Genomic DNA, 7,843 nt, shown 5'->3' with positions numbered 1-7,843 from the left:
GTGTCAGGTGACACAGAAGTGTAGACACACAGTGTTAGTGTGGAGGGACAGGGCTAGGAAGGCCGAAGTCCACCTGAAGTTCAATCTGGCAAGAGACATGAAGGTCAACAAGAAGGGCTTCCATACTGGTATATCAGCAACAAAAGGAAGACTAAGGAAAATATGGACACACTGCTGAATGGGGCAGGGGACCTGGTGACAGACCACTTGGAAAAAGGCCAAAGTACTTGGTGACATCTTCATATTGGTCTTCTTGCTTCTATGAAATAGTCCTCCTCTAGGATCATATTGTTTGTCATTTGTATCCTGCAAGGCTGTCTGATATTCATTAATACTCATATTGTCTTTTTATCACAATGCCCTCTTAATTGCTAATTAGGTCCCATACTCCATGGCCTAAAGCATACCCTGAGCAGTTTTTCTGCTTGGTTCTTTAACCTAAATTGAAAGACACATCGTCTATATTCCATTTTCCACTTTATGCAAGATCAATATTAATCTGTCATTCCTTCCCTCCACCTGATGGGCTGCAGTGGATAACTTTTGCTCTTGTGACAAATTCTCTTTTATCCCTCCTGGGAAGAACTTCACTTGTCCTGGCAGTGAAATCTGGAGAGGGACCCAATCTCATTTGCTTGATTGAAAGTGTAAATCTCTATGAGTGAAAGGACATGTTTTACTCAGAAATAGGTGGAGGATTAATTTTGGGAGTCTTTCATGGGAACATGCTTTTCAGAGACACAGGCTTGACAAACAAACAAGAACTAAATCTCAGGGAGGAGCTGAAATGATGTTTGGACAATCAAACATAATACAGTCATGCATCATCTGTGGTTGCCAAGGGAACCAGCTTTGGGATCCTGTCAGCAGGATTCTTCAAAATCATCAAAGGAGACACCACTGGTATCTGCCAGTTAAGCCACCTATTGCTGTAAAGATCAATTTCCTGCTCCTTTTCTCATGGGTAATCAATATATTAGTTTTCTAAGAGAAAGAGAAATATCATCAGAAATTCATCACCTCTGCAAGGTGGTTGCGATGCCATCTGACCCAGCTAGAAGCACCTACACTGCCATCAGAGCAGCAGCGGGTGAACAGATACAGCACTTGCTCTGCAAACCTTTCAGTTCTGAAAGTGTTCAGGTTGTGTGCCTGACGTGTAAAACTTCATGGATATATATGGTGTTAAAAAACATCATTGGTATGGTCTCCAACTGTGTAGGTCACTGCTGATTTCCCCTGATCCCATCTGCCTTTCTCTTATAACTATATATATGAGCTTCTGTATTTAAAATTCCATATGCTTAGTATTTTAGAAGAAAATTATTTGGGAATCTTGCTTTGTTTGTTGTTAACTACTCCTGGGTTAGTTAGCTGTGTTTGAACTAAGTTTGTCTGCCCACTTGCTACCACCCAGTGACCTATTCTGCTGTTGTCTTAATTTCTGCCACTCATTCAACTTCCCAGAACCCTGTCTCACTAACCTGCTCATCAAGCATTTCTTTTAATGCCACCCTTCCTCTCCACTCTTCCCACTTTCTTTCTGCTTTTCTCTCTGCTTTTCTCTCTGTTCACAGCTTTTCTTTTCCCAGTAATCTTCCATTTTTTTTTCTTCCTCTCCTTTCCTTTCTTTTGTATTAAGATATTTAGTACATGTCTTCATGGAGGTGATAGGCAAGAGTGAAGAATGGAATGAAAAGAGAGGAAGGAAAGGTGAATAGAAAGGCTGTATAACTTTTCAGGCTGGTAACTGGACTGTAAAAAGCTTCAGCAGAGGTTTGAACTGACTGAATTTGAAATCTTTTACAATCCTAGGTAGGGAAAAAGTGACATGGAAACACAGGTTGCTTTTGGGACCAGCACAGTGTGGTACAAAACAAAATGTTTATTTTTGGTACAAGCCCTTGGGTGAAATTCCTTCTACTGATCAGACAAAGAATAGCTTGAACTGAATGTCCTCTTTCTTAAGAGAACTTAGAGGTATGTCTTTAGTTATAATGGAACAATTATTTTTTTATAAATCACTTATATAACCTGAAGATATCCTAGGATGACTTTCTAGTCTGCTGGTCAGGACAATAAGTGCACTCCTATGGGAAGATTTCTCTCCTGGTATGAATACTTTAATTATCTTTACAAAGCAAAGCAGTTATAAGCAATTGAGATGTCTAGCTATCCCCTCGCCTTTTTCTCTTATCTCCTGTGATACCTTTTAAAATGGTCTTCTGAAAGAAGTGACATCAGCTGTCCTCAAGCAGAGGAGAGATTAGCCCTGATTTTCCACTTCTGTGTGAGTGTTCAAACATCTGATCTGTTGAAGAGCTCTACCTCTGCCCTTCTGGCAATTACATGAAGCTAGTCCTGAAAAAATGTTTTTAGGATGACTTGACAAATTCTCCTCCAGAGTTGCAAACTGAGCATAAAAGAAAGATTTGCTCTGAAGTTTTGTGTTTTCTGAAATCCACTTTTTGGATGTGTGGGGGACAAATTTACAATTAAAAATAAAAGAAATAAGGTAACAAGACAGAGAAGCATAAATTGTACCTGACCTACCCAGTACAAGTTTCACTCATTCATTACACACATCTTTTTCTACTATGTGTTCTTGGGAGTGAAGTTGTGGGAACTGAGATTTATCTTCACTTACTTTTAGCCACCTATTCTGCACTCGGACCATATAATAGTGCTGGGAGCAAGGACACTTTACTATGAAGAGTCTGAAGCTGTTGTAAGTTATATAGGCCTACACAGGGTGTCTTTTCTCTGATTCCCCTCTTTATTTGCTCCTCCAAGCAGAGTTCGAGAGAGGATGGATGGATGCTCTGGACTTCACTATTCAGGATTCCAGAAGGTACCCTAAATGTACCCTAATGTCAGTTTTCAGCTTCCAGGTGCCATTGCCTGCACTGTTTATATATTGTTTGGGGTGGGTGGGGTTGGCATATTTTTTTAAGTAGAAAGTAATTGCAGTGAGAGGAATGGTTTTAATGGGCTGTGCAGAGCAAGGTGCTACCTGGTGTGGCTCCTGGGTGAGCTCCATGACAGATTGAGCCTGCACATAGCTAAGCAATTTTTCCCCCCACAAGTAGTGCTATATAGATTGATGTTATCATTATGATACAGAGTTTAGACATTTGTAGAATAACTGATCTCTCTGTTGGCAGAGTGTGGTTAAGCATAACAAGCAACGAAATGGATGTTTTTCTTTTAAGAAAACCTGCACAGCAGAACCTTTTCTGCTTCCTAGGCAGGACCTTAGAGGAGTTACATGTCCCTTAGATTACTAGAGCTAAACAGGAATTTTCTGTAGTGACCTTATGATAGAAATTGCAATGCCTGCAAAAGTAAAATTTTCCTTAGGGAAATACAAAATATGGTGGTGGGATGCATTAGGGTTCTGTTGGAGGGAAACCCTCATAAGAGTTTATGTGAGATACTGCATGTAGTTTTTCAAGAAAGCACATGCAAGTGTGATCACTTTAGGCAGGAATAAGGGCAAAGAAGAAAGATCAGAATGACATTGAAGAAGCTATTTTATTCAAGGCAAGGCTGAAAGCATGCCTTATTTGTCATAGCTAAAGCAAGACCAATAGATGTGATAGTTCTTTTTAAATGAGGAATGGAAATTAATGACAATAGCTGCTTTGGAAAAATTTAAACTGGAAATTCTGTCACTGAGGATCTGGAACGGATCTCTCAAAGAGATATTGGAGGACTTAAAGAAGATGACTACTGTAAGGCAGATTTTGATGTTAGCTATTAAAAGGAACTACATGACCAAATGTAGTCTATCCAGGGTGTCAAGCATACTTTATTTAAAATAGATTGAGGCCTCCCAGGAGTCAATGTAGTTGTAATAGAACATAAAAAAATAACAAAGTAAAATAAAATATTTTGTACTCTGAAAAATTTGTGGTCTAAAATGACAACCTTAATGTATCACCCTTTTTGAATCATGTTTCTTGAATTTTATTGTTATTCAGAATTTTAGATTTATAATATATAAATACATAATTATGTATATATTAACATATATGTGTATCCATTTATTTCAATAACTGATGGAAACCAATATGAAGCATCAGTGTTTCCTGTGAAGCAGAAAATCCAATTTCCTCTAGACTGTAAAAATTGCACAGTATTTATGTGACTTGAGCATCAGAATTACCTTGAAGTTATTCTCCTTTCAGCTGCTAATAATTAGGTATAGGGCTTTCTTACCATGAATGCTGCTGATTTGTAACTTTCAATGTTTCTTAGCAGAACCTTAGAAAGTGGAGAAAGAGGGAACTAACAGCTGTTTAAATTTTCTGACCTTTTTTGTCAAGTCTGTAACTTACTGTTGATATTTGTGCATGTAGATTGTATTTAATTTTGTCAATATGGCATGACCCTAAGAATCTTTCAATCACCAGACAGAAAAGGAAAAGAAATAGTGATGACCCGTAGCCTGAAGGTTTGGGTTTTGTTTAAAACAAAACCAAACAAAACCAGCAACAACAACAAAAAATTAAACAACCCAAACCAACCAAACAAACAAAACCCCTACTGATATAGATAATAAGTTGGCTTATTATTTGCTTTTCAAAAGTATCTGCAGTATCGTGGGACCTGCAGTAGGCTGTGTTTAACAAATCTCCATTGCTTTTTAGAGACAGAAAGCTCTATCCAGAGAACTTTGCAACAAACTTATCATCTCACTTGTTGGTTTGGCTTTTATCTCACTTTGATTATGAACAAAGTCCGAGAAAATAATTAAACAAAAATGGACTGTAATGAGCATGAAAAGTTGTCCTGATTTTAATGAGTTTTCAAAAGCATGTAGAACAGTTTGAAATATTTGAATGGCATTTAATATGTATGCAAGCATTTAAAGTCAGAATTAGTAGATTTGTCATGTTCTTAAGTAGTATTTAGTTTTCAGCTGACACATCTCTTGTCAATGCATAATCTTTGGTTTGTTGTTTGTTTTTGTTTTGTTGTTTTTTTTTAATCCCTTTTGATTACACTTCCTTAATCGGTTAATTGTTAAATTAATGACTTGGGCTATTGACCCTGGCCCTTCTATCTTTTTCCAGATTCATAGATTCGTAATTTTTATTTGTATGTATCATAATTAAATTGTGTATGAAAATGTCATAATTCTGCATCACCCAGCCCTCTTTCTAGGGAATGAAATATCTATCAGACACTCTAGGAGCTCTCCGTCCTTCTTTATTTTATTTAAGCAGAGGATGCTTTACTGCAAATCTGAACCTGCGGATTGTTAGTTAAAAGCTTCTTAGAACAACCGATTATTCTCAGGAAATTTCAATGTCAGTAACTTATTTTGTCTTTATCTTTCCTGAGATCCAGCTTTCCTGACGCAGAAAAAATGTCCTTTCTCTCTGTTAAACAAAGTAGTTTGTATCCATCCTCACATTTAGCTTGCTTATTGAAGAACCCAGCTAATAATCTTCTTTCCTATTTTTAAACATAATTAACTTGTTCTAAGTGAATTGAAAATTCTAAATAAATGTTCATGAATATTATCCTCTTCTTGCTTTGTCAGGACAAGTAAAATTCTTACGTGCTTCACTGGCTGCAACTCTGGGCTGTAAATGGGTACAGTTGTGCTTTGTCTGGTTTCAGGCAGAAACTTCAGTACTTGCTACTGATTATGATCACTGTTAATAGTTCAGAAACATTTCTGGTTGCCAAATGGTAAGGTCTTTGGTCATAAATGAACTATTTTGGGGGCAGTGAAATGCCACTGAAATGTAAATTTGTAACAGAAATTATTGTAAAGTATGTTGAAAAGTAAGGTAGGCTAGAAGAGTATGGAGGAGAGCTGGATAAAGTGGAGACATTATCTTTGCTCTCTCTCTGCTCATGGCTGGAACAACCTACAGCAGCCTCTTGCTTGAGGAACAACAATACAACACTTAATGAACAGGAAAAAAAGGCAAGAGATGAAACTAGAGACAAAAAACAGTAACCACTTTATGGGACTGATAAATGTGTATGTCTTTCCCTTAGTTTGTGACAGTCTCAGTACTCAGTCCCAGGTCTGAAATCTACAGAAGGTAACTATAAGGCACCATCCTAGGTCATGGGGTGCTCTCTGCTGACATTATTTACAGAATTTGAATTTCTGGATACCTCTCTAAGATACATAACTATACAAAAGGAAAAATCAATTCTCCTGTTGTGTGTTATAAACTATTTTCTTGGACAGTAGAAGATCATACAAATATGTATAGGGACGTAGATAGTTCTAATAATATGGCAGGATCATGAATATTCTTTCAAAAATTTTGAGTAGTTTTCTGAGATTATGATCTAACAACAAGTTTAGGAGGCATAGAAATTAAACTTTAGTAAGTAATTGTCTTTTTATGCAGATAATTATGCTGCATTTCTCACAGGAACGACAGACTTAAAATTTAGAAAAGGCAAAACATTTTTCAGTGGAATATCTCTCTCAAAATGCACACACATCTGCACACATACACAGATGTATCTATATTATATGCCATATGTTTTGACTTCTGCTGCCAAAGATCAAAGCTAGAGTATCTCTATATTGTGTAATGCTTTATAAAAGTGTTCATGACTGTGGCAAAATATGACATTGCATTTCTTCCCTCAGTTTTTTTTGTTTGTTTTTTTTTTTGCTTGGTACTTACTCACATAAAATCAAAATCAAAGCAAAAAAAATGTAAATGCATGAAATGACCTGAAACAAGAGTCTTGCCCGTTCTTGTAGCTGGAGTCATCAAGTTAGGATGTTAACTCAACAACAGCTGTTGCTTCTCTAATCTACTTCGAAAATAGCTAACCCTGAGACCATGCGCTTAGGAGTACATATCCACAGCCAGAGGACTGAGATGGAAGTCAGGAGTTGAGCAGAACTGCCTGTGCCATGTACCACTGCATGGTTCACAAGCTGCACAAATTAAGTTTCAGGCCACTCACAAAAGCCTATCATTTAGCCTGTTCCATGTAATATCATCAGAGAAATTGTTTCTTGCCTGTGTGCACTTACTCTCAAGCAAAACACACAGTAAAAAACATGTAATACATTTTGTGGTTACTGGAGAAAGGAAAAAAAGAGAAAGCAGGTAAGTGAACTGTCAGTCAAACAGAAGCAGCAAGATCTGGCTGTTATTACTTTTGTTACTGATACTGTTACATCTGCCAAGTTGCTCCTATTTTTTGTGCTCACTCAAGGGTGAGGGCATTTTAAAATGAGAATAGGAATCTGGACTGCATGTTAAAAACTGCATATTTATATGCCTATTTGTGGTTGTCTCTTCTATCCCCTATTGCTCTTTCTTCCTTGAAAACATTTCTCTGCATATTTTTAATAGCAAGTTTTGGTGAAAGCATTGACAGAGTTTATTATTGTCCTGCTTCTGAAAAGCAATTGTTATAGCTTAGAGCTAAGTAATTTTCATTGCATCCTGTTGAAGATGTTTAATTAACATAAATCAAAATAAACAGCAAGTATATGATGTTTTATCTGCTTAGATGTGTGCATGTGCTGCAAGTTTTTCTACACTAAAGCCATATGGGAAGACAAACTTACTAAAATAAGTATAAAATTGAAAAAGCAGAGATGGCTACTTTTAGTATGGATTGTTTTTTTTCTGAAAAAGATCATATGTATAGAAAAAATATGTGAATTATGATGAATTACTTTTGTTATTTGCACAGTATAGTTACCAGACATTTGCTCTTACTTCTGACCAAAATGCTTTTATTTTGATGGTAGTGGCACAAAGCGTTATATTTAGTGCACTGCTGCAGCCAAGTCTGTATTGCACTGAAAGGTGTGGCGCAGCTGGGAAGTGAAAGCAAT

Source organism: Haliaeetus leucocephalus, unplaced genomic scaffold (genome assembly GCF_000737465.1).
Source record: "Haliaeetus leucocephalus isolate CR32 unplaced genomic scaffold, Haliaeetus_leucocephalus-4.0 Scaffold253, whole genome shotgun sequence".
NCBI lineage: Eukaryota > Metazoa > Chordata > Aves > Accipitriformes > Accipitridae > Haliaeetus > Haliaeetus leucocephalus.
The sequence above is the reverse complement of the archived record's forward strand: the minus strand, read 5'-3'. Positions refer to the sequence as shown.